This window comes from Triticum aestivum, chromosome 6A (genome assembly GCF_018294505.1).
Source record: "Triticum aestivum cultivar Chinese Spring chromosome 6A, IWGSC CS RefSeq v2.1, whole genome shotgun sequence".
Lineage (NCBI taxonomy): Eukaryota > Viridiplantae > Streptophyta > Magnoliopsida > Poales > Poaceae > Triticum > Triticum aestivum.
In genome coordinates, this window is record NC_057809.1 from 323,806,773 (window position 1) to 323,832,915 (window position 26,143).

The 26,143-nt window shown below is 45.5% G+C and overlaps 1 long non-coding RNA gene across 8 annotated transcripts; it reads right to left on the reverse strand.

Annotated features, from left to right (window-relative positions):
- Window positions 1–16,496: 16,496 nt before the first annotated feature.
- LOC123127497 (uncharacterized) lies at window positions 16,497–20,907 on the reverse strand. 8 transcript variants are annotated; one of them, XR_006462549.1, is made up of 5 exons: window positions 20,358–20,904; window positions 20,237–20,258; window positions 19,061–19,103; window positions 18,332–18,475; window positions 16,497–18,143 (listed from the first exon to the last, which is right to left on the reverse strand). It is a non-coding gene; the product is annotated as an uncharacterized lncRNA (long non-coding RNA). The 8 variants fall into 8 exon arrangements; XR_006462548.1 differs by having other exon boundaries at window positions 20,237–20,903; XR_006462544.1 differs by lacking the exon at window positions 20,237–20,258 and having other exon boundaries at window positions 20,358–20,901.
- Between the last annotated feature and the right edge of the window lie 5,236 nt (window positions 20,908–26,143).

Sequence of the window (26,143 nt, forward strand, 5' to 3'; positions counted from 1 at the left end):
TATAAGAACGCATGTTATTGCTTAGAGTTGATATGAGAATAGTAGTAGTAAGTGCTATGGTAGAATATGAGTAGGCGTTGTCATAGTTGTTTTCCTCTCATTGTTACATGATGTTTGAACCATTACATATTGCTAGAATATGAAAGCCATTGGCTTATTTTTTTAACTTGGGGTATGATTATGACCACGACATTACAATTCTCTGTCTATGATATGTGTCACTGTTATAATAATCTTAGTTCCACACATACTCTGAACATGATTGTTTATTTTTGTCCTTTTGGCCTCCAATTTGAATTGTTGCAGCAGACGCAAATGCGCTGGCCTTCATGATTCCAGGACCTGGAATCATACCAGCCGATGGGTGGTGGTTTATCGCTCATTCAGCTGACGTCGGTCATTTGATGCTCATTCGCACGTAGCAAATTTACCAAACCATTACATCAAACCACATGCAGTACAATGCGTGGGGCGTTCGGGACATTGATGGCTATGGCTACTTCGTGTTCGAGAAAGATCCCAGCTTCGTTGGGCCAGGCGTATTCAACTGGAGGCGGGTTTACAGCCTCGGCAACCACTCCTTGTTCCTCGGGCTCAATTATCCGATCATCCAACCAATCATCGATCATATCACTGGCGATGATTACTGTTCTATCCAACTTCCATTCGCGAGGGGGGGCTGTGTTTACACATCATACCATGGGTTTCATGAATCACCATATCCAGAGATTCGTCGACACAGCTTGTTGCCAGATAATCTTCAGTGTGTGAAAGGCATCAAGCTTCCATGCGATGGATGGCTTTTGCAAACCCGACATGTGGCGATGTGGTTCATGCCAACAGGAAATATGCACAACTTGATTCATGCTGATATCTAGACTGAGCCATGTATTCTGCTGCTGTAGCACGACCCTCTTTTGTTGGATATTATGTATTGTTGTTAGTTTGAAGCACTCCTCTAGTTTGAAGGATAGATACCTTCATGGGATCAAGTGTATCCTAACTCACCTATGTAGGATGTACTGATAATGATGATGGAGATGTTGTGCAGAAGCCATATATATCAGTTATGCTTCAAGTGCGTACTTGTTAGTTAAACCTATGTATAAATTGTGACACTAAATACGACTAGTAAGTAGTACAGTAGCAGTACTAGTATACGTCGGTCAAATTATTCATCATGTCCACATATTGAATTGACGTGACAACACGCTGCGCGTGAGGTGACACAAGAATCCCGGTGGCGTGTTCGGGTATTTTGGACTTCAGATTTGGAGTACCACTTATCTGTCAAAATCTTTCATCATTCACTTAAAACAGTCGATTGATCATACATTGAGTACCATATAACTGGAATTACCGATGCAAGTCCAAGAAGGATTGGCTGGTGCTGCCGGCTGGCATCAAGTTCGATCCCACGGATCAGGAGCTGATCGAGCACCTTGAGGCCAAAGTGAGTGCTGACAGCGCGAGATTTCAGTCTCTCATCAATTTGTTCATACCAACCATCGACAGCGAGCACGACATATGCTACACCCAACCTGAGAAACTTCCAGGTAAGACACCGATCGGCCGTCTACTTGCACAAACATATTCCTTTGTTTATAGCTCTATTTTTGTTTTAGACATAGAACTGGTGAAGCAATTACAATTTGACAGTTAATAACAAGTGAAACAAGTGACTGCAACATGCCAAAGATGTTATGAAAATGCCAACTAGGTACACTAAAACATGTATTCCACAATACTGCAGGTATCACACTGAGTGGCCTAAGGAAGCATTTTTTTCCAGCGCAATTCCAGGGCGTTCAAAAGGGGCATGTGGACGCGTTGCAAGATACAGTCGGAGTGCGGCTTGCACACGATGTGGCACAAGACCGGCAATACCTTGCCGGTGATGGTCAACGGCCGGCAGATGGGTAGCAAAAAAGGTTCTGGTGCTGCACATCAACAAGAACTTCGACCAGCAGAGGACCAACTGGGTGATGCACCAGTACCACCTCGGGGACCTGGAGCAAGAGAAGGAGCGGGAGCTGGTCCTCTGCAAGATTTTCTACCAGACGAACACTAGGGCTAGGAGTAAAAAGATTATAAGTTAGTTTGGTAGTGGTAGTTGTACTACCTTGTCATCCGCAAGTTGGTATTGTTGTTAACGATCTTTTGGTATGAACTTGCATTTGCTTCCAACCATCATGCCGAGGGTCGACGTGGATATAAAGCTGAATCATTTGTTTCGAAACGAATTTTCAGGCACCTGATTTTTATTTGATGGGTAGCATAAGCACCCGCCATTCGAATTCCCAGTTCTCCAATTTTTTCGAAACAAGTGCATGCACTTATTATCACGATAAAAAACAATATCCGTGTTGCATCCCAGTTATCAGTCTGTACTTGCAGAATTCTCTCGTTTATTGAGCATGTATATTGTTTTTTCAGGTCGAGCAAGTTTCAACTGGGCTGTAGACTGCCCAGGGTTGGTTTTGTTTTTAATAGGCCCAACCCATGACGACAACGGGGCACAAAGATCCAGCAGGTATCTACTGGCCTCTGTCCCGCCAGCGTTAGTTATATTTTGTCTTACAACATCCGCAGGCAGTTTCTTTTACTGAATCAAACACACAGCCCAGTGATATTTTCCTCTTGAAACGCATGTCCTACATCCGTTTTCTAATCTCTACCTATAGTTTTACTAGTTCATATACACGTATCATTATATTGAAAACACATAAAATTCCCTTTTCATATATACATCCTTTTTTTTTCCCACCCAACGCTGATTTTTTTACCACTGGTTTTCCCTTAAACCAACTCAATTGTCCCACGTCTTATTTCCTTACAAAAACAAAACGATTTTTTTGGAAAATCAATAAGTTCTTAAAAAATGTTTATCATTTCGGGATTACAACAGTTCGGACTCCACCGAAATATGCAAAACAAGGTCGAAACTTTTTGACCGTGGTCCTGGGCTGAAAATGGGTTGTAATAAATTACTTAAGAATTAGCAAATGGGCTGCAAATTATAAAAAAAGCAAATGGGCTTTATGTTGTCTGCCACAAATTTGGAGGCTGACTTGTGGGCCTACTAAGTTCATGCGTACACAAGGTTTCTCAAAAAAGAAACTTAGTCAACAATCGACTCTACCAGCGTCAGACCGTTAGATGTCAATCTAATGGCAATCGTGCTTCTTCAGTCTCTGATCTTCCTACCCCAGCCGCCCAAACCAGCACCGTCGGAACCGCCTGCTCCTGCCTCCCGTGGCTGGTAGTGCTGCCGGGTAGGCCTCACGGCCCCATCATACTCGCATCCCTGGCCTATCAATCCCTCTACTCACCCACATCTCCTGTTATTTTCCGGCGACGGCAGCCAAACCAGTCAACCCTCGTACTCTCCACCGCGTGGGCAGCCACTGCCGTGTCTTCCCCGGATCCGTGCCGTTCCCTTCGTAGGCCTCGTTATCGTCCACCGCCCTGGTTCTCTCGGTGCGGCATGGTCAACGATGTCCATCCAACGGCCGTAGTGCTTCTTCAACCTCTGGTCTTCTTGCCCCAGCCACCCAAAGCAGCGCCGGTCGTGCCGCATGCTCCTGCCTCCCGTGGCCGGCTGTGCTGTCGCGGAGGCCTCACCGTCCCCATACTACTCCCACCGCTAGCCAGGCCATCCCTCCACTCACCCACTCCCCCTGTTATTCTGCGGCGACGGCAGCCTCACACCACAGCCGAACTAGTGAACCCTCGTGCTCCTCTCCGCGTGGGCATCCACTGCCGCGTCTTCCCCGGCTCCGCGTCGTCCCCTTCCTAGGCCTCGCTGTCGTCCACTGTCGTGGTGCTCTCGGCGCGGCGTGGTCAATGTGGTCAATGACCAACTTCCATCGGAAGAGTACTGTACGTGGAGAGGCTAACAGCTGGGTCCACGGCAGCCGCAAGGAAGTGCCTCCCTATTACACGCAAAATAATTATTCCTCCACCTGACAGCGGGCATCCACCGGACGTGCCACTCGTATTTCACGGAAAAAACGTTTCCCCCCTGACTGCTGGGACCCACCGGACGGGCCACCGTATTTCGCGAAAAAAAACATTTGCCCCTGACTGCTAGGACCCACCGGACGGACCATCGTATTTCGCGAAAAAAATGTTCCCCCCGCTGTCAGCTCGGACCCACCGGAAGTGCCTCCTTATTACACACAGAAAAATGAATACTTCCCCTACTAGCTGGGACCCACCATGGTGGGAGGCTGACTTGTGGGCCTACTAAGTTGACGGGGATGGAGGGCTTTGTCAACTTAGTCAATATGAACGATTCTAGCTCCAGTGACCGTACGATGTCCATCCAATGGCCGTCGTGCTTCTTCAATCTCTGCTCTTCCTGCTCCAGCCGCTCAAACAAGCGCCGACGGGACTGCCTACTCCCTCCTCCCTGCGGCCGGCTATGCAGCCGCGCAGGCCTCACCGCCCCACCATACTCCCATCGCTGGCCTAGCCATCCCTCTACTCACCCGCACCTGTTGTTTTTCTCCGGCGACGGCAGAAGAACTAGTAAACCCTCGTACAGTCGTACTCCCCTCCGCGTGGGAAACAACTGTCGAGTCTTCCCTGCCTCCGTGTCATTCCCTTCCTAGGCCTCGCCGTCGTTCACCGCCCTGGTGCTCTTGGTGCGGCCTGGTCAACGTGGTCAACGACCGACATGCATCTGAAGTGGACTGTACGTGGAGAGGCTGACAGCTGGGTCCACGGCCGCACGCAAGGAAATGCATCCTTATTACGTGCAAAATAATGATTCCTCCACCTGACATCAGGGACCCACTGAAATGGCCTCTGTATTTCGTGAAAAAAACGTTACCGCCGCTGACAGCTCGGACCCACCAGCTATATCTTCGCCCGCAAGGAAGTGCCTCCTTATTACGCACAAAAAAATGAATACTCCCCCTGTTAGCTGGGACTGAGTATAGTGGCAGGCTGACTTGTGGGCCTACTAAGTTGATGGGGACGGAGGGCTTTGCCAACTTAGTCAATATGGACGATTCTAGCTCCAGTGACCGTACGATGTCCATCCAACGGCCGTAGTGCTTCTTCAACCTCTGGTCTTCTTGCTCCAGCCGCCCAAACCAGCGCCGGTCGTGCCTCGTGCTTCTGCCTCCCATGGCCGTCTGTGATGCGACGGAGGCCTCACCGCCCCCTACTACTCCCACCGCTAGCCAGGACATCCCTCTACTCACCCGCACCCCCTGTTATTCTGCGGCGACGACAGCCTCACACCGTAGCGAACCAGTGAACCCTCGTACTCCTCTACACGTGGGCATCCACTACCGCGTCTTCCCCGACTCCGCGTCGTCCCCTTCCCAGGCCTCGCCGTCGTCCACCGCCCTGGTGCTCTTGGCGCGGCGTGGTCAACATGGTCAAGGAACGGCTTCCATCGGACGTGGATTGTACGTGGAGAGGCTGACAGCTGGGTCCATGGCCGCAGCAAGGAAGTGCCTCCTTATTACATGCAAAATAATTATTCCTCCACCTGACAGTGGGGACCCACCGTATTTCACGAAAAAAACGTTTCCCCCCTGACTGCTGGGACCCACCAGCTACACCTTCGCACGCAAGGAAGTGCGTCCCGGCAAAAAAACAAAACGATTCGCCCCCCTGACTGCTGGGACCCACCAGCTACATCTTCGCACACAAGGAAGTTCCTGACAGTCGGGACCCACCTGGTCGAAGCGTACATAGCGTTGTCATTCTAGTCACGAATGTGTACGTACATACTGGTCGATGTAGAGGCACGCACGTGTCGTACTAGAGGCGCGCACGTGTCATAGTAGAGGCGTGCGCGTGTCGTAGTAGAGGCACGCACGTAGCATGTACACGTACATACAACGGCCAGGGTGCAAGAAAGAAAATGCGGCCACGTATGCGTACATACGGGCGGGGTCTTGAACGCCTACTCATGCATGCATACGGCCAGGGCTATGTACATGGCTGGGTCGGAACGGAGAAACAGCATCGTCGTCGTGTTCATGGGGAGGAAACGGAAGCGTCGTGTTGATGAGGAAGCAACGGAATGCATCGTGTTCATGGGGAGGCAACGGAATGCGGCGTGTTCATCGGGAGGCAACGGAATGCGTGGGAGCCAACCGACTGGGTCGGAACGGAATGTGTGGTCGTGTTCATCGGGAGGGCTTGGACGGAACAGGCGATGGAAACGAGCCCCGGCGTACCGCAGAACGGAGGAAACGGACCTCCTACGGTCGAAACGGACCTCCTTCTGTCACTCTAGCAACCCATCATCTACTTATTACTCCCCAATGCCTTCCTCTGGGCCCAAACAATGGTGACGTGTCATGTAGTCGACGTTCACATAACAGCAGTAGAGGAGAGACAACATACATCTCATCAAAATATCAAACGAATACCAAATTCACATGACTACTAATAGCAAGACTTCTCCCATGTCCTCAGGAACAAAAGTAACTACTCACAAAGCATAAACATGTTCAGAATCAGAGGGGTATTAATATGCATATAGGATCTGAACATATGATCTTCCACCAATTAAACCAACTAGCATCAACTACAAAGAGTAATTAACACTACTAGCATCCTACTAGCACCAATCCCGGACTTGGAGACAAGAATTGGATACAAGAGATGAACTAGGGTTTTGAGAGGAGATGGTGCTGATGAAGATGTTGATGGAGATTGCCCTCTCCCGATGAGAGGAGTGTTGGTGATGACGATGGCGATGATTTCCCCCTCCGGGAGGGAAGTTTCCCCGGCAGAACAGCTCCGCCAGAGCCCTATATTGGTTCCGCCAAGGTTTCGCCTCGTGGCGGCAGAGTTTCGTCCGAGAAGATGGCTTGTTATTTTTTCCCATCGAAAGAATTAATATAGCAGAAGATGGTCACCAGAGGGCCACCAGGGGGCCCACGAGGTAGGGGGCGCGCCCCCCACCCTCGTGGGCAGGGTGTGGCCCCCCTGGTGAAGTTCTTGCTCTCAGTATTTTTTATATATTTGGAAAACGTCTTCCATGGAGTTTCAGGACTTTTGGAGCTGTGCAGAATATGTCTCTAATATTTGCTCCTTTCCCAGCCAGAATCCCAGCTGTCGGCATTCTCCCTCTTTATGTAAACCTTGTAAAATAAGAGAGAATAGACATAAGTATTGTGACATAATGTGTAATAACAGCCCATAATGCAATAAATATTGATATAAAAGCATGATGCAAAATGGACGTATCAGGCCCAAACCTGGGTAACACATCATGTCCCCAACCTCCTGTTACCATCAACCTTAGACGCATAGTTTGGGACCCCCTACCCGAGATCCACCGGTTTTGACACCGACATTGGTGCTTTCATTGAGAGTTCTGCTGCATCGTCACCAGAAGGTTCAATGGCTCCATCATTCATCTACAACAAAGCTGCCCTGGGTGAGGTTTTCCTCCCCGGCCAGATCTTTGTGTTCGGCGGCTTCGCACTGCGGGCCAACTCGCTTGGCCATCTAGAGCAGATTGACAACTACGCCCCAGGTCACCAGATTAGTTTTGGAAATCTGGAGTATGTCGCTGATATCCGAGGAGACTTGATCTTCCAAGGATTCGCGCCCTCAATCTCCGCTCTGGCCTTAGATCCAGAGCATATGGCCATGTCCGAAGACAGGCTCCCTGAGCTCGCTGGACTATCTGCGACCACTAAGCCCATTGTGGGAGAGCTAGGGGAAGTAGTGTCACTGGCAGCCATCATGGAGCCAGACCCTTCTCCAGACACTGGCTCCGAATCCTCCGAGTCAGAATCGTGCGAGTTCGGCCAAGGAGTCTCCCTCTCGCCTTACTCCACGGGCTCTCTTCTCTCGGCCCAAGCCTCGCCGTTAAATGAAGCTCCGGACTTAATGCGACCCCTTGTCATTACAGAGGAGCAACGTCCCAACTATGCCCAGCCCGGACTAGGGGCTAAGAGTAGGGAATTTTATGTCCCACCCACCACCCACTTCATAGCCACTTTCGAGGACTTAACAGACGTGCTCGATGACGACTTCGAAAACATCAACGGTATGGACGACGGTGCCGGAGAAGAGGAGGCCCAAAACCCGCCGTTTACCGGATGTTGGACGGCCGCGTCTTCGTATGACGTGTACATGGTGGATTCACCCAAAGAAGCTAATGGTGATGACAAAGAAGACCCAGTCGAGGATAAACCTCCTGAGATACAGCCAAAGCACCGACGACAGCGACGCCGCTCTAAGTCACGCCGTGGAAAAGACAGCAATACCGGCATAGGACAAAACAATACTCCAGACGATGCCGAGGACAACGAAGACCCTGTTGAGCCAACCTCCGGACAAGACGAACCGGAAGATGGGCGAGTCAGCCCTGATGAACAGGTTGTAAATGAAGACTCGGAGGACAGTAACTATCTTCCGCTCTCTGAGGATGAGTTGAGCCTTGGCAACGAGTATTTTATCATGGCTGAGGAACCTCTCGAGCAGGAGCGCTTTAAGCACCGGCTAATAGCCACTGCAAGGAGCCTGAAAAAGAAGCACCAGCAGCTTCAAGCTGATCAACTTCTGCTAAATGATAGATGGACTAATGTCCTGGCAGCCGAGGAATACGGCCTCGAGCGCCCAACCAAAAGTTACCCAAAGCGCAAATTGCTACCTCAATTCGATGACGAGGCACTTGAGCCCGTAGCATCAGCGCGTAATGCGGCTGATCGACCACCATGTGGCCGGGATAAAGCGACAACTCAAGCCGAACACCAGCCCGTCCCACCTTGCCGTAAAGGCAGAGATAGAACAGCTTGGGAATATAAATATGACCTACGGCAGGACCTGGACAGTAGAGCATTACAAACTAGATCGATCTATGGATCGCGGGGGCGCGCCTCGACACGTGACGACAACCATCTAGCCGAACGTGACAAGCATAATCACGCCCGGACCGAAAACCATAGACAAACTCCATCCGAGCTACGTCGTGACGTGGCCGGATACAGAGGCACCGCACACCCCCTTTGCTTCACTGATGAAGTAATGGAGCATGAATTCCCAGAAGGGTTTAAACCCGTGAACATCGAATCATATGGTGGGACAACAGACCCCGCGGTATGGATCGAAGATTTTCTTCTCCATATTCATATGGCCCACGGTGATGATCTCCATGCCATCAAATACCTCCCACTAAAACTCAAGGGGCCAGCTCGGCACTGGTTGAACAGCCTGCCTGAAAATTCCATTGGCAGCTGGGAGGACTTGGAAGACGCCTTCTGATATAACTTCCAAGGTACATATGTCCGGCCTCCGGATGCCGATGATCTAAGTCACATTATCCAGCAGCCCGGGGAGTCATCCAGGAAGCTCTGGAGTAGTTTCTTAATTAAAAAGAACCAAATTGTCGATTGTCCATACGCGGAAGCCCTTGCGTCCTTTAAACATAGCGTCCGAGACGGGTGGCTCGCCCACCACCTCGGTCAAGAAAAACTAAAATCCATGGCAGCCCTTACTGCTCTGATGACCCGCTTTTGCGCGGGAGAAGATAGCTGGCTCACTCGTAGAATCAACAGTACCAGTGATCCGGGCACTTCCAAAGTTCGAGACGGCAACGGTAAGCCACGATGCAATAAACACAAGCGTTGAAATAATAATGAAGGAATACAAGACACGGCGGTCAATGCCGGATTCAGCGGCTCCAAACCCGGTCAAAGAAAAAAGCCATTCAAGGCAAACAGAGACGGACCATCCAATTTAGACAAGATACTGGATCGGCCCTGCCAAATTCATGGCACCCCCGATAAACCAGCCAGTCATACCAACAGAAGCCGTTGGGTCTTCAAACAAGCCGACAAGCTTAATGCCGAACACAAGGGGAAGGGGCCGCCCAGTGACAACGACGACGAAGAGACTCTCCAACCAAATACCGGGGGTCAGAAGCAATTTCCCCCTGAAGTAAAAATAGTAAACATGGTATACGTGACACACATCCCTACAGGGAAGCACAAACGCGCACTACGCGACGCCTACGGCATAGAGCCGGTCGCCCCAAAATTTAGCCAATGGGCAGCCTGCCCAATCACTTTTGAACGCAAAGACCACCCAGCTAGTATCTGTCACGAAGGTTCGGTAGCTCTGGTCCTCGACCCAATTATCGACGGGTTCCATCTCACGAAAGTCCTTACGGACGGCGGCAGTAGCCTTAATCTACTCTACCAAGACACTGTCCGCAAAATGGGCATTGATCCTTCAAGAATCAAGCCCACCACAACCACCTTCAAGGGAGCAGTACCCGACATAGAAGCTCACTTCACGGGTCCAATTACATTGCAAGTCGTTTTCGGCTCACCGAACAACTTTCAAAGCGAAGGCTTGACCTTTGATATTGTCCCGTTTCGCAGTAGCTACCATGCACTTCTCGGACGTACCACTTTTGCTTGTTTTAATGCGGTCCCACATTACGCCTATCTAAATCTTAAGATGCCCGGTCCACGTGGCGTCATCAAGATAAACGAAAACACGGAACGCTCCCTCTGTACAGAGGAGCATATTACGGCTATTGCAGCCGAAGTACAAAACGGCGTCATCAAGTCGCGTATCTCATCGGCCATCAAGTAACCGGTCTCTATTAAACATGACCAATCAATCTCAGAGCTGGATTAGCAGTTCAGCCTCCGTCATTTGCCTCATATAACCGCGAAGTTTGTACCACGCATACATAATTATGCACTTAAAATACCCTTGTCATCGGCAGAGGCACAATACGGACAGGCCTATAATGCGGTCCGCACTCCCATAGCCCTTTTCCCCCTTTTCTAACTATTTTTTATTTTTTACCACAGGTGACTCAAAGCTTGGTCATCCTACAGACTCCTTCTGAGTTCGGCTTCGTATAGATAACCAAAGGCTTTTCCTGCCAAGGAGTCCTTTCGCCGAGGCAAGGCAACGCACACGTGCGACAGGAGGTCCAAATGATTTTTTGTAGACCGCACTCTTTATTTCAAACTTGTAAAGTGCCTTTTTCCTCAGCCTTCGACCGCCAGCATGTTAAACAGTCCGGGTAGTGGCGTTATAATCTGAAAGATGGCGTTTGATGTGTCAATTAGATTCCAGTGAACATAGTCTGTATTCAGTATTTGCTTTTTCTAAGAACTGAATTTTTCTTCTTTGGTTGTTTCACGCACGCACCTCGGCACAAATTGTCAGGGGCTCGATATGGCAACATATGAGTTGCCGACAAGTCCGAGCAGCTTTATAGCATACTTCGGCGTCACGAGTTTGGCCTTATATGCATCAGCTCTGAATCATGTCTTTGGTCAATAGTTGGGTTGCCCGACTCCTGTGCTTACTACCTTATCTTCCGTCCTATCGGCTAAGGTAGTAAAGGGAGAACTACTGCAATTTTGTTTCCGGTTCATCTGGTCAAGCACCTCAGTAGAGAAAGCCGAAAACTGATTGTCATGATGCGGCGAGAGCTGGTCAACCACTCGATGACTTATCAGAATCTTTCACGATTCCTTTCGTATTACACGAAGGACCATTCTTCTAATCACCTATGTAACGCACCGTATTCGGATAACCGCGTACATACCAGGGGCTATATCGTAGACCCACCATCAAAATCCTATGGCTAAGTGAAAGTGTTACAGCCCTATAGTCCATTGCCTAGTTCGCTGCATTGACACCTCCTTCATGGACCAAGACATTGGGTCAAGAGTGATCAAGTGCTTTTACGAACACCTCCGTATTATATGCGAGGGGGCCGAAGCCGACAACTAGTAAACTTTCAGATTATACAAAAAACGGCCGCACAGGAGGAACCAAAACTTTCAGGCCAAAAACATAGCCTATAATAAATCATTGTTTTTACAATTTCGGTACAATCACTCAAATATCATATCCTTCGAGCACTGACCCTCTATCAAGCGAGCGCCCTCTAGGACATCCTCAAAAAAATGCTCCGGCGTGTGATGGTCCTTGCCCCGGGGTGGACTCTTAGCTGCAATATCGATGGCCTTCATCTTCGCCCAGTACGTCTTGATGCGGGCAAGGGCCATCCGTGCACCTTCAATGCACGTTGACCGCTTAACGGCGTCGATACGCGACACCACATCAACAAGTTGCTGCACCAAACTGAAATAACTATTCGAAATTGGCTCAGTCGGCAACAGCCGGACAACGACGTCCTTCATGACAGATCCAGATATTTTGTGGAGCTCTGCCCACTGGGCCATCTATTCGTTCAGCAACAGCGGACGCTTTGGCATGCTGAATTGCGACCAGAAAAGCTTCTCCGTTGCATGTCCTTCTTGCGCTTGGAAAAACTGCGCCGCATCGGAGACACTCTTCGGCAAGTCCAAGAATGCGTCTGGAGAACTCCACATTTGATTAAGTGGGGCATACTTCGGATCGCGGAACTTAGCCTGTAATAAGAAGGGCTTACCAGCCGCTATCTCCCCAGCTTGCCGGATCTCCTCCCGAGCAGCTCTAGACTCGGATTGTGCTTCTCTCGCCTCTTGTAAGGCCTTGTCGAGATCGGCCATTTTGATTTTGTTTTCCTTCTCGGGGAATTCACATCGGACAGTGGCATCCTTTAGCTCACGCGTCATGGTAGATATTCTCTCCTCGCACAGGCGCCGAGCAGTCTATTCGGCCTTTAACTCAGCGGCTGCCTTCTTGGCAACCACGCTTAGCATCATTGAATTTTGAAAATGAGAGAAAGTTAAATGGGTAGACTTCTTATACCATCAACATTGGGTTATGCACAAACATTTGATTTGTGAAGGCATTTCAGGTTGTAGTTGGAAAGAATCATCTATCTTCTTTTTCTTCTTTGTTTTTGCTTTCTTCAAGCCACCAATGGGCCTTGCTGATCCTCGTGCAGTCTTCTCCTTGACCTTCATATCTTTCGGCCTTTCAAGCCCCTCATTATGTTTTAAAACTCTACTAGAGTCAATGTTCGTACCTGCAACCATAAAGTTAAATGTAAGTCTTAGTTTGAAAATACTGTGTGCGACTAGTAGCATAGTATAACTTGTATGCATATACCTTGTGAAACTGAGGAGTTACCCAAATTCGAGCTTGGATCTGGATCAGTTCTAATTTTCAACTGTTTTTCCACATCTCGTGCTAGCTGCTCCGCGCATTTAGCAGCCATATCATATGTTTCATCTGACTCTACGGCGCAAGCAGTTATCTGGATAAACATTCTGCACAAGTCCTTGTAGAAGGACTTGGCTATGTATAAAGTCAATCATGTGGTGTCTATGTAATGGTTAGGTTATGTTAATATGAATTAGATACCGTGTGTTCTGGCCGTCGGCCATTATTCGAGTTTAGAGAAACCTCGTCAAAAATCTCTACTAGCGTGTGAGTTCTTGCGACGCAACGTGTATGAGAATACAAGCTGAGCCTATATGGTTCGTCCACTTTATTCCTTTAGATCGAGGGGTTGGCGTGTTGTTTTTGCGGAGTTTATGAATTTCTTCACAAACCCGCAATGAGTTCTTGCTGCGATGGATTTTTGTGCCGTGAAAGATCGGGCCAACAACGGACCGACCATCGTCTCGAGGTTCGTTTTACATCATGACGGGGTTCCGATGCCATGGAGGCTCTTCGAGGACGAGGAAGCAGACGGCGACGACGGCTTTGAGGCTGGCGGGGGCGCCGTCTCCGCGTGCGGTGGTTGTGGTGAACGCCGTGGGCTCCAATGCGGCAGCAGTTGTCTCCATCCCCTACAGGCAATTCCCCCTGATTTTCACCCCTTGAAATTGCCATGATTATCCCAGGGAGAGGCACAACCTTTTTTTTGTGAAATTCATACAGATCACTTTGTGTATACTTTGCAGATTGCTTGGCAATTTTTGTATCTATTGATGTTATTGCCATAGCAGGTTAGTTTCCAATGCTTGCCAGATGAATTACCTATATATTTTAGTCCAACAATTCAGTGTGCTCTTAATGCTTTGGTGTCTTTGGTTTAATCGCAAAGTGTGTAGACTTGGTATTGGTTCTGTCAAAATGAATACGACAATAACTTGGTTGGAAAAGAAACTACAACATAGCAGTGGACACTCAGGGAATATGAATGCACAAAAGGAAAATATGGCAATAGAGGTACAACGCACGGGCAAAAATTCTAGGTAGATAGGAGGAACAGATGAACTTTGTTGGACCCTTGTTAGTGTTTTTTTGGTAGTTAGTAACTTAGTGCGTTTGACTCTCTCTTTTATACCATGTGAGTCATATGAGTGGGGAAGCAGTGGTTTGAAGGCATTTACAGTAGCTTAGGTTGCAATCTATGACAGTCTCTTAAGAAACGGCTCAACCCTGATGGATTTGTTTCGACAGTGAAATGCATCCTACTTGATCAAAATTTAGACTACCTGACTGTAAAACATTGACCTTCTTCATTGCTAATTCAAACTGTATGCTTGTCTCACCTCACAGATCAAGATCCGTGGCTTCTTCTAGGTCGTGTCACCTCACCGTGTACGAGGGTTAACTCCACATGAATGTCTCCTCGAGTAAGCAGCACCACCTCCATGGTTGTTTCAATTTTCATATTCTATTTTTGTGTGTGCTGATGTTGAATTCTTTTCTCCATTGCTGACGAGCTACCCACGAATGGATTTGATCTCGACGCATGGCTCTGTAGCACCGACTACCATCCACCACGGCTATGGATCATGTGACGTGGGGCCTAGAACAGATGGATGCAGAAGCCATTTCGCCATGGTCATCACCAGTCGTTCATCCCTCAACACCAAGCGGTTGGACCGAGAACACTGCCAACCATTTTGGTGAGCAAGAATCAATCTCCCACTATGTGCTTAGGCCTCCATTAGGAGTAGAGATTTGTATTAGGAATCAATCTCCTTGTAACATCTGCATATACTTCAGCTAAAAATAAGCACATGCTTTGTATTATGTGCTCTATTTTGAGAATGTAGATTCATTTTAGTTATGTTTTTCATTTTTTAGTAATGTTAGAAGTACTTTGTACTTAGTATTTTATGTTTGTTGTGTGTATTTTTCAAGAGAGCCAATTTACTTAAGCAGTACAATCACTTTTTCTTCTTAAGGATTTACTAGTACAAATGCCCGTGCGTTGCAACGGGCAAAAAAATCGCAAAACCTGCTACACATGCCATTACTCACATTTCTTATATCCATTTATGATCAATGTAGTAATAAATTTAAATTGATTATCATTTTTCGAAGCATGAATTTTGGACATCAAGAAATCACCCTGATGTCCTTCATTTAATGGAAGAGTAGTGGTGCATGGATTAGTCTGATGCAACATGTTTTGAAAACTGTATGATGCAACATGTGAAAAAGAAATATCAGATGTTCCTTCCCACAGTAAGCATTACTCAAGACCTACACAAATCCATACGCTCTATTTCAACACACGTCCATTTGTATTGCCGCTTATTATTGCCCTTGCCGCTCATGGCTTTCGAAACGTTCCGCACGGCTAAGCTTAGCACTCGCTCGACCTTGTCGGAGCGTCCACGTCGTCCGCCGGTCAACCACATCGGCGTATTAACCCTGCGAGCTCTTTCTCAAACCTCCTCTGCTAGTTTCGGCGGCTCCTAATGGCTGTTCCAAACAATACATAATTATAATCTAAATTATGTTGCATTTATTTTTTATTTTGAGTGCCTTTTATCAATATGGATTTAAAATTAATGTTAAAGTTATTTAAAAATCCATAATAATTTATAATCAAATAATTTCTCCACCGTACAAAATCTAAAATAAATATTTTACACTTACACTTTGAAAGATTAAACTAAAGCATTAAGTATATGCTGGTCACCTTAAATTCAACCAGAATATTGTTTTCAAAGTCAAGTAATTCTAATATTTTTAGAACAATAGTAGCTTAATTTTGAGTTAAAATAAGTAGGATATTTTTTTCAGTATTTATAAGAGAATTCGTGTACTGCTGGCTGCTGCTGATTTACACGGTGATCACTCATGGTATCGATGTATATATCTGTAGTTAATCTATATTAGCGCGTGCACACATTTACCTTGGGTGTTTCCTCATGGCACCGTACCTGGTGGAGGTAGACCTGGACTGCGTTGAGGTAGAGCATCGTCGCCGTCAAACATAGATGACAATCAGAGCAGTGGAATTACATATGCCTGGGAGGCTGGGAGAAAGACATCCATTGTAGAGTGAAATCTCCTTTTGTTTTTATCTGACAGTAAGAAACAGTGGGGAATGCTGACAATCACACAAAAAAGAGCAAAACCATATTGCATACCTGAGTGTCTGGATGTGACCACGAATTACAAATCAGGGTGGATGATCATGTAGGTTCTCATTCACAAATCAGCATGGTGCGAAAAGCAGAATGAGATAAAGCCTGGAAATAGGAAATATCCGACCAACAAGGAGCGGTCATTACTTTGCTACTGGCTTTGCATACATAACTGAAAGTGGGATCGGTATTACTTAAATGCTGAAAAAAATCTTCTGACAATAGCAGTCATCAAGAAAACATGAACAATTTGTGCATAACTTGGCTATTAGCCTTGGTATGAATTGATTAAAAGTGTTATTAGTAAGACAATTATATTATCAAAAACTCAAAGCTTTTACAAAATAATGGCAAAACTGCGTACACAAAAGACAACTTTCATAACCAGATATACTACACAAAAGACAACTTTCAGAACCAGATATACTATCTAATTGACTTGATTTCCTATGCTTCAACATCATGGACGTAGGGATGGACTCGTACGCATCTAGCCTGCAATCTGCACTTTGCGCAACGCCATTGGCAGCGACACCGGAGCGAACCGCTGTGCAACTTCTCGTCGGCTCTCTTCTTCTATGTCGGCTCTCTTCTTCTATGTCCCAGCTCATGACAACTTGTAGAAGGAATGCTACATCCGTTTTTCCACAACCTAGAATGAAAAATCTTGGTAGCAAAGGAAATGTCGAGGAATGAGAAAGACCACATGTCTCTGTCTAAATGGCATAGTTAGTATTACAATAAACAAACCAGCACCAGCTGCCCTAACTGGACCTTCAAATCAAGACCTAGTTTAATCTGATCGTGCCAAACTAATCAGTCAATTCATGGAACATATAGTCAATTTTCTATAAGGAAACATATAGTTAGATTGTCCGCTCAAGATCGAATACTGCAGTTTGAAGGGACTATCCAATCTACATAAATCATGAACACGTTTTCTACATTTCCTAACTAAAACAACAATGTCTGACCATTGGCTTACGCATACTGTAATACAAATTGCAAACTGCTGACAAGTGTTGACCTGTCATTGGTTTTTGATGACCATATAATATTACTTTGGTGAAAAGAAAATTTCAGTCACAGTGATAGCTCCAGCCTCCAGCCAACAACCAAAAAAGTAGTCTCATTGGTTATAAACATCGAGCAGTCCAAAAAGTTGTCGGCTCCAGAGCAGTACGGAACATCATCATAATCAGATATATCCCGAGAATACTAAAGGTCCAGATGGGATCGAGAGGAAGGGTCGTGCAGGTGGTTGGGTGTGTTTTTCTTTTCTCTCGCATGTACCGCTTCTGGTTCACTTAACATGAGGACTGCGGGTCGACGCGTGCGTTGCGGCGGGAAAACACAACGCCCAAGGTGTGAGAACAAATATGATAAAGACAGAAGTACCCTCAGGAATTCTTGAGCCGAATCTTAGCAAGCCTATCTTTCAACATGGCATTGTCAAGAGATTTGGGTCTAGGGTTCATCCGGAGTGAGGTTATATGTGGATTTGGGCTGGGTTTCAGGGATGCCGACTCGGATATAATTTACCATTTTGTGGAGGAAATGTTCCTAAAAGAAGTCTGATATTTCTTGAGTCGAAACAGATAATTCTCAAATATTTCAGATATCATTAACATACATGTGATTGCAGGAACAGGGTGGGATTTTTTAACCAAAATCAAGCTTGCTCAAATCCCTATTTGATTTGAAAATTTAACTCAAGCCTTGCATAATCACGAGTTTAACTCTCAGATATGCAAGTAGAAGAAAACTTAGACAAACCTTGCAGCGGGCATCCTATTTGAGAAAGTCCTGCCGTGGCGAACCTGAGACTCACACAGACTGATGAGCTCATTTAGTTCAAGAGGTAAATCACCATAAAGTCTGTTTCTTTTAAGAAAGCTGCAATTCAAATAGTAAGGTCAGTCAAGTTTTGAAGTTAAACAGAAATGAAAAAGAAACATATACTCCCTCTGTTCACTTATATAAGACGTTTTAGTAAATTCAGACAGTGTACTAAACAGTTCAAACTCAGCTGTCTGAAACGCCTTATAAAAACGAACGGAGGGAGTATCAAAGTTCGCACGCACATAAATTCCAGGGATAAAATGTTTATTAGCTCTGATGGAATTGGTCCATTGAAGTTATTGTACCCCAGATCCAACACCTTCAGCTCTCGTAAATCTCCCATCTCTCTAGGGATAATACCATAGAACAAGTTCCTGTGCAGTACACTATGGATGGAAGGAAAATAGATCAGAAAATTTTGAAGGGCGAACATCATTTCACAAGTACATAAGATACAAAAAATAATATCTGTAGACATAAGATGCTTTCTTGGTGAGTGCCTGAATGGGCATACATAATTCAACAGATAGATTTACTATGGTATTAACAATAGGAAAACTACATAAAGCACTGGGTGGTATTTGAATTTGATCCATGCAAAATTGTATTCTCAAAAGTCCCGTAGATCCAAGAAGAAACACCTGTCTTGTATCCAACTACACTCCAAGAAAGAACATACACCAAGTTGATTGATGTGCCTTAATTGACAGCTCAAAAGCTGAGGTCATAAGCCTCATCAGGAAAACATACACACTACGAAGTTTCAGCTTTACTACTGTGCTCAACATGATAGCCTATATCGAAGTGCAAAATGACTCTTATTCAGTTGGTAGTTTCAGAAATACCAAATACTATCTTATGGTTGAAAGCGTGAAACATGTTATGTCAAAACCAAAGTGTTCAGAAACAAACGTCACCAGAGGAACTATAGAATATGCTTATAGAAAATGCATATTAGTAAGCTGTCCAACCTCAGGAGATAACATTCCCTTCAGACCAAGATTTGACAAGTTCCTACGAAACAAAGGTAACCACAAATTAGGCAAAAACATCAAAATACATATTATCAATCAGAGCATAGGGAAATGTTGCAAACATAACACATGGTAGAAAACAATGTAAACAGAGCAAACATAGCTGCATAAGATGGGCATCCTATACTGAACAGTTCATGCATGTCAGGGGAACTGGATGTTTAACAAGATATCCCCAACACTGATGCTCCACATAAAACAAAATTAAGATTTGTATCAATCAAGGGGTTCTTAACAACTCAAAATCAGCACCAAAGGAATTGGCAGTATCGAATGAGCCAAGTCTCTTTTTGAAATCCGAAGCCTCCCCCTCCTCCTCCCTCCTCTCTCCGTCCACCGTCTTCTCCTTCAATCACCGCATCCCCGGCGACCCCAAGAATCCGAGGCATGATCCCCCCGAATTGCACCCCAATATTCCTCGCCCCAAATCCCCATGAATCTTGCACCGCATCAAGGGACACAAGAATCACGAATCCACAAGTATATTCATCAACAATCCGGGAAGAAACCCCCAGCCCCAGTGGTCTGGGCATGGACACGAACCCGCTGCTCCCCACCACCGCGTGGCTGCCCCTCCACCCATTGCCGGAACACACGCTGGTCTCCAACTTCGATGCGCCACCCTCATCGCGCTGCCCGTCCCCGACATCCTCCTACAAGGACAACCTCATCTTCAGGCCTCATCACCCATCGCCTCCTCCCCCGCTGCCGCCGCACCACTACCGCCGTGACTTCGATCCAAATCAGAGGCACATGAGCAGGAGGAGTCCGGCCGGCGGCGGCGGATGGCCGGAGAAGTAGATCAGCCGCCGCGTAGATCGGCGGCAGCGGCGGCATCGTACCCATACGCATCGAACGAGCCCGTGCCCGTATGTGCTGCCCGCTAGTGTTTCCTTTTTTTTCTCAGATTAGACATTTTAAAAAGGACTGCGAGTTGAGCCAGCGCCAGCATACAACCGCCCACCTGGATTCTCTCTCGACAATCAACAATCAACACTGAATTCAGCAACCAACATGAATCAAGTCCATGATGGTGAGTTCAGCAGCACATATAACAACTAACAAGAATTACTCAACAACCAAGAACCATCAATCAAATTCAGCAGCACATACAGATGCCTGACCCACGTCCCTCCTGCTTGCAAGTCCATTACGAGTGGTGAATCATGAAAAAAAGAGAAAATGTTGCATCAGAGCAGAGTGGAAGGGAAGGATGGGGGGTTTGAGGAGTTACCATCCCCTGTCGCGGGAGAGGAAGCTGCGTTCTTGTAGGTGCTGAATATGGCGCCGAGGAAGACGGGCACGAGCAGAGGTGTGGAGGAAGACGAGCAGGAGCGTCCGCTAGGGTTCGGAGCCGCCGTCGTCACTGACAACTGCGAGGAGCTCGTGGTGGAGCCAGTGACCCGGCTGCGGCGGGAACGCCATGGCCGACATGCCTCCTCTCTTCTGAAGGCTGCGTCTGCGCGCTCGCACCGCCGTGGCCATGGATCCGCGGATCCTGCCGCCGTGGTCGCTGCGAGGAGGTCGAGCTGGAACCCCACGGGCTTGGTCTAGATACAGCCATGTTGGGAGCACCATGGCCTCCCTTCTCGATATGGGGGAAGGGAAGGGAAGGGAGAGGAGGGGGAGGTCGCCGGTGCGGGGAGGGCGGAGGCCGGCGGTGGGGTCGCGGAGTCGCCTGATGCAGCCGGGGTCGAGGGGGATTTTGAGCACGCTCGCCTAAAGACAGAGGAGACCGGAAGTTGCGTCCATCCGGATCCTGTGAACGAGGGATTCGTTTTTTACCGTACAATAAGAGCCAGGTAGGGAGAGAAATGACCAGAGTTACCAAACTTGTCTGTTTCTTGTCGTAAATGATCAGGAGTACATGTCCTTTAGTGGTTGTTTGGATAGCGGGGATTATCGTTGGATTTTCAGAAAACAAGTTTTCAGCTGATTTTTAGTAAAACGGGTATTACTCTCTTTTTTGTGCAAACCCTGTTTAAGAAAAACTTTGTTTGGGCTACGAGAGGGTGAAACCAGCGAGCGCAGTTCCTTGTTTGTTTTGGAGACCGATTCAACTGATGAGTTGGTTGAGGAAGGAGCGGAGAGAAGAAATTCTGTTACGTCAAGTTTTCTTTAATCCCGTTTTCACAAAAACGAGTAATATTTTTTTTTTGAGGAAAGGCCATCATGGCTAGCTTTATTAAAAAATTAAACAGGGATTACATCGTCCACAAGGTTTGGAACTAGGCAGCCCGGAGGTTCCCCCATCCAACAACTAGAAATCTTATTACAAAAACCATGATTAGCTAGCATATGCGTCGCTTGATTAGAAGAACGATAACAATGTTTAAATTTGACCTTCCCGATTGACGAAGACACGTCCACACATTCCGCAAAGATCGCCGCCGCAGCATCCCACCATCTTGTCTGTCCAGTACAATAATCAATTACCGTCAAGGAGTCAGACTCAGCTTCCACTCGAGAGAACCCCAGAGAATTTGCAAAGATTAGTCCATTACGCATAGCCATAGCCTCCGTTGTCACCACATCTGCTACGTAAGGTATAAACCGATATTGTGCCGCCAAAAAATTACCATTACTGTCTCTAAGAACAGCTGCAATGGCTCCTGCACCCTCATCCATATGGAAAGAGGCATCCACGTTTAGCTTCACAAACTTGGGTTCCGGCTTGCTCCATTTATGTTCATGTACAACGCGAATTTTTAAGTTGGCTTGATGAAAATTATTTGCAATTGCCAGGACCGAAATAGGCCATCTCGAGGGAGGTGGCGGTGATCCATCATGGGTGAGTTGACGGCGCACCCACCATAAGTACCAAGCCCCAACCGCTATCACCTGCTTTACATGCAAATTAGGCTTTATAGGGATCGGTCTGGAGTCTGCTAGGATCAGGTGTTCGAGTATGATTGAACCAGAGCGATCAATTAACTTCGCTTCTTCAACAATATCCAGTATACCCAGTCGAAGCCATAATTCCTTTGCCTGTGTACAGTCAAAAAGCAGATGGCGTACATCTTTTGCGTCCTGGTGACAAATCGGACATGAGCCATTGGTACCCACATGTCTATTAGTGAGTATGGATCTTAGGGGGATAATTCCATGAAGTGCACGCCAGCAAAAAATCTGAATCTTACGTGGAACCTGCAGTTTCCACAGTGTAGGCCATACTTCTGATAAGTTTGATCCAGCTGGGCGTGCCAATACATTTGCATGCGCCTGAAAAGATTGAATCCATTGTAAGCGGTACGCCGAACGAACTGAAAAAATACCTCTTCGATCTGGGCTCCAGGCAATAAAATCATCAAATGCATTATGATTAATTGGGATTTGCATGATCCTTATGGCGTCGACAGGATTAAAAATAGAACGGATCAGGGGCTCGTCCCATGCTCCCGTATGAGGGTCAATGAGATCACTGACGACCGAGAGAATAGTTTGACCTCGGTTTGAGATAACCTTCCTATCTTGTTTTTGATAAAACACAGTTTTCCAGCTTTGTGAAAACAGAATTATTCTTATCCACGTTTTTGTTGGAGGACCCAAACAAGGTTTTAATCTGTTAGGCGGTTACACGGATTCATGGAAAACCTGTTCGGCTAATCTTACGTATCCAAACAAGGCCTTAAGAAGAATAGTCTGGTAGAGATATATTTTCACACGAAGGAAATTAGAAATAAAGAGAACAAAAAGAGCAGTTCATATAGAATAGTAGTTTTTCAACCAATTTAAGAGCCAAGAAGGCAATCATCTATTTATCACACCCAACAAAGTTTATATTAATTAGCAAAAGGCAGATACAATATCTTAATTGTTATGTATCACATCATCCATACATAGCGGATCACTTTGCTATGACTACAAAAGTTATACATGGTTGGCTGATTGAACATCACCGAACCAATTCAAGGGAGGTTTTCAGGGTAGTTGACACATATTTTAGAAGTTCTAAATTAGGTTCGTCTTTGCAAGCATCAAGGATGTCTAAATTTCATTATATGCCTACTATTTGTGTTAAACTTATCTTATGATGTGTTTAAGTGTGTGCATTTAATCAAAAATCTGGACTACATAGGTGGGTGCACCTTCCATTCATTCAGTTGGGATATTATTGGTAGTAGATATACAAGTTGGAGTATTACATATCCATTGTGAATAATTTTAGATTATTCCATCGAAGCATTTTCTCCTTATGCAATTTTTATTACATGAAATGACTCAATATTATGACTGCCATGATATATTTCTTCAGAAGTGTATGTTTATTTATTTGTTTTCTGGCACGTTCAGAATTGCATGCATGGTTTTATTGCTATAAAATAGAAAATTAAGTGTTCAGAATTGCATGCATACTTTTGTAGGTGAACATACAGAAAATTCAAGATAAAGCATGCTATAAATTATCAAATCTAATGGTGAGATTTCATTAAGAAAAAAGTTTGCTTGGCCATGCAAATTTAGGCAGTGAACTATGTTCATCACTTAAAAAGTTAGGGGTATGTCACACTTGCAATGTCCAGAATAGGCTCTTAGCCTAAAATCTCTCAATGGTCTGTTTTTCTTCAGTTGCAGCCCACCTAATAGGACCGCTGATTAGATCTACGATCAATTGTAGTGACTATGAGATTTTTATAAGGTGGCACTATCTCCGTTGTTGTTCTTCATTTGCAGTTTGATAGTATACCTAAACCAAACATGATCCTAATCCAATAACTATTACACTTTTATAGGAGAAAGACCCAGAGATGTTCATACCTAGAGGAACTCACCTTCTTGATGTTCCTTGCTTACACAAGGTACTCCTTGGGAATTAATAAAATGTAAAGTAATAAATTAAATATAATTAATTAAGTGCAATTTAAAACCCAACATATTTTTTGGATATATCATTATTCATACACTTGAACATTCAAACTGCGGTATTCATCCTCGGCGTGTAAGCTTCTAATTAGAAGTAGTCAATTAAGGAAGAGCAGCAAACCAAATCATAGCATTCAACAACATTTCCCTAATAGTCAGTACTACACAAGTCTAGATGAAAAGCTAATCCAGCAATAAATTTGTTGGTACGTTCAAGTACATTAGCAAAGAACCATCACGAACACTAATTAGGTTTTGCCTAATCAAGAATTGACACTTACATTAGAAAATTGTTCCCACGCAATCAGAAGCGATGCATATTGAAACCAAGTACATGTGTGTCATTCCCAAAACCCACATATACATCATAAGTAGCATTGACATACGTGGGTGAGATCCAACTTATGAATTACTGTCTTCAAACTATTGTGAACTTATTTTTAGACGAAGGATGGAAAAAATAGGGCGATGTGGATGACGGAGGAAAGTAAATTGATGGATGAAAAAACGTTACTCTTACAACGTGGGGTTACACAAAAACATATGACACATAGACAACCAAGCCTATGCACATAATATACCGGTGACTACTACAAGACCCAGCTTGAGAAGCCAAAACTATCGTGGTTAATTACGTCTATGTTATTAATAGACGATAAAAGAATTTGTGAGTGTACATGTGGTCTACAACTGATATCTAGCCTGCTATGTACGAGAGTAATACAACATGGTTAACAGGAAACATGGCAGAGCAATACAACTTACTTTAATGCCTCATCTTGGTGGGGAACAACAGTGATAAATTGAAAAATGTATTCGACGACATCTGCTAGGGCATTCACGTTGCCCGCAGCCTCCTGAGGGGCGGGCAAAGCCTCTTGTGGTGCGAGCTGAACATCCATTGGTGCATGCACATCCTCCATTGATGAGAGTGGCGATTGATCGGAAATTGGTGAGGGCAGGGGTGGGTGTTGAAATAGGAGCTCGTCGGAGGTTATATGAAGGGATCACATCCTGTTTGACAGCTACATTTTCAAGATTTAAGTTCCTTCCCAATAATAAGCCAACTTTATTTTTTAAAAGCCAAATAATTAGCAAACTTTTGATTCCACCTGATTTTCAACATCAGAGGCATTAAATCTGTCTTTAGTAATTGATCTTCCTCTTATTTTAACTGTCGGGCCCAGAATTAATATTTTTGCCAATCCCAAGTGTATGGTCGCATGACTGCATGCATTTTCAGACCTGGACCAGATATATTTCCTTATTAGGCAAAAAGGGAAGTAATTGGATATCACATTGTGTAGTAGAATAATATGCAGAGGATATTAACGATGTCACAGACGTCCCAAATATAGAAATAAACACCGCAAATTTTTCTATTATTTTCCTTCTCATCGTGATCCTTTGGCTGATGCATATGACAATGCTCGATTCGATGGAAGTCAATTATCTCTTTCTTAGGAAAAGCATAACTCCTGATTGCATGCGAAAATCATACCCCAAATTTTAAAAGAAACTTTCCATCCTTTTTCTATCTGTCTTAGGAAAATCGTATCTCCCGATTGTGTACTATCTTATTTCTCTATCCCAGCCAAAATAAATATTCACTTTTGTCATTAAATAATTTATCTATACCAATATAAAAAGACCCAAAGGGGCAGATCCAATTAATCTCAGCCATCTAATCATGTCAATCTAACGACCTAGACTGCTTCAATTTCGAGCGCTCAACACGTTTAGCGCGCAGTTAACTTCATACCAAATATAGTGCTAATCACATAATAACACGCAAATAATACCTTATTTAATATCCGCATGCACTTAATATACTTCTAAATTAACGTGCATTGCACGTACACATTGACTAGTACACCTAATGGGGTTAACTGATACTTGGCAACGAAATATTTTGACACTTTTTCATACATTTATTATTGAATATAATACATTGTTAAACAAAGAAGAGATATGCCAACACTTCAAAAGGGTGGGATCGCTGGAAGGATGGAGGGATTGGTGTGTTATATGGAAGGGTGGGATCGCTGGAAGGATGGAAGGGTTGGTTTGATTTTTCTGGGCCTGGGACGCGTGGGTCAGGTGATGAATTAAAACCGGTCTTGTTTTTTGGAGGGAGGGGAAAAATCGGTGGGAGGG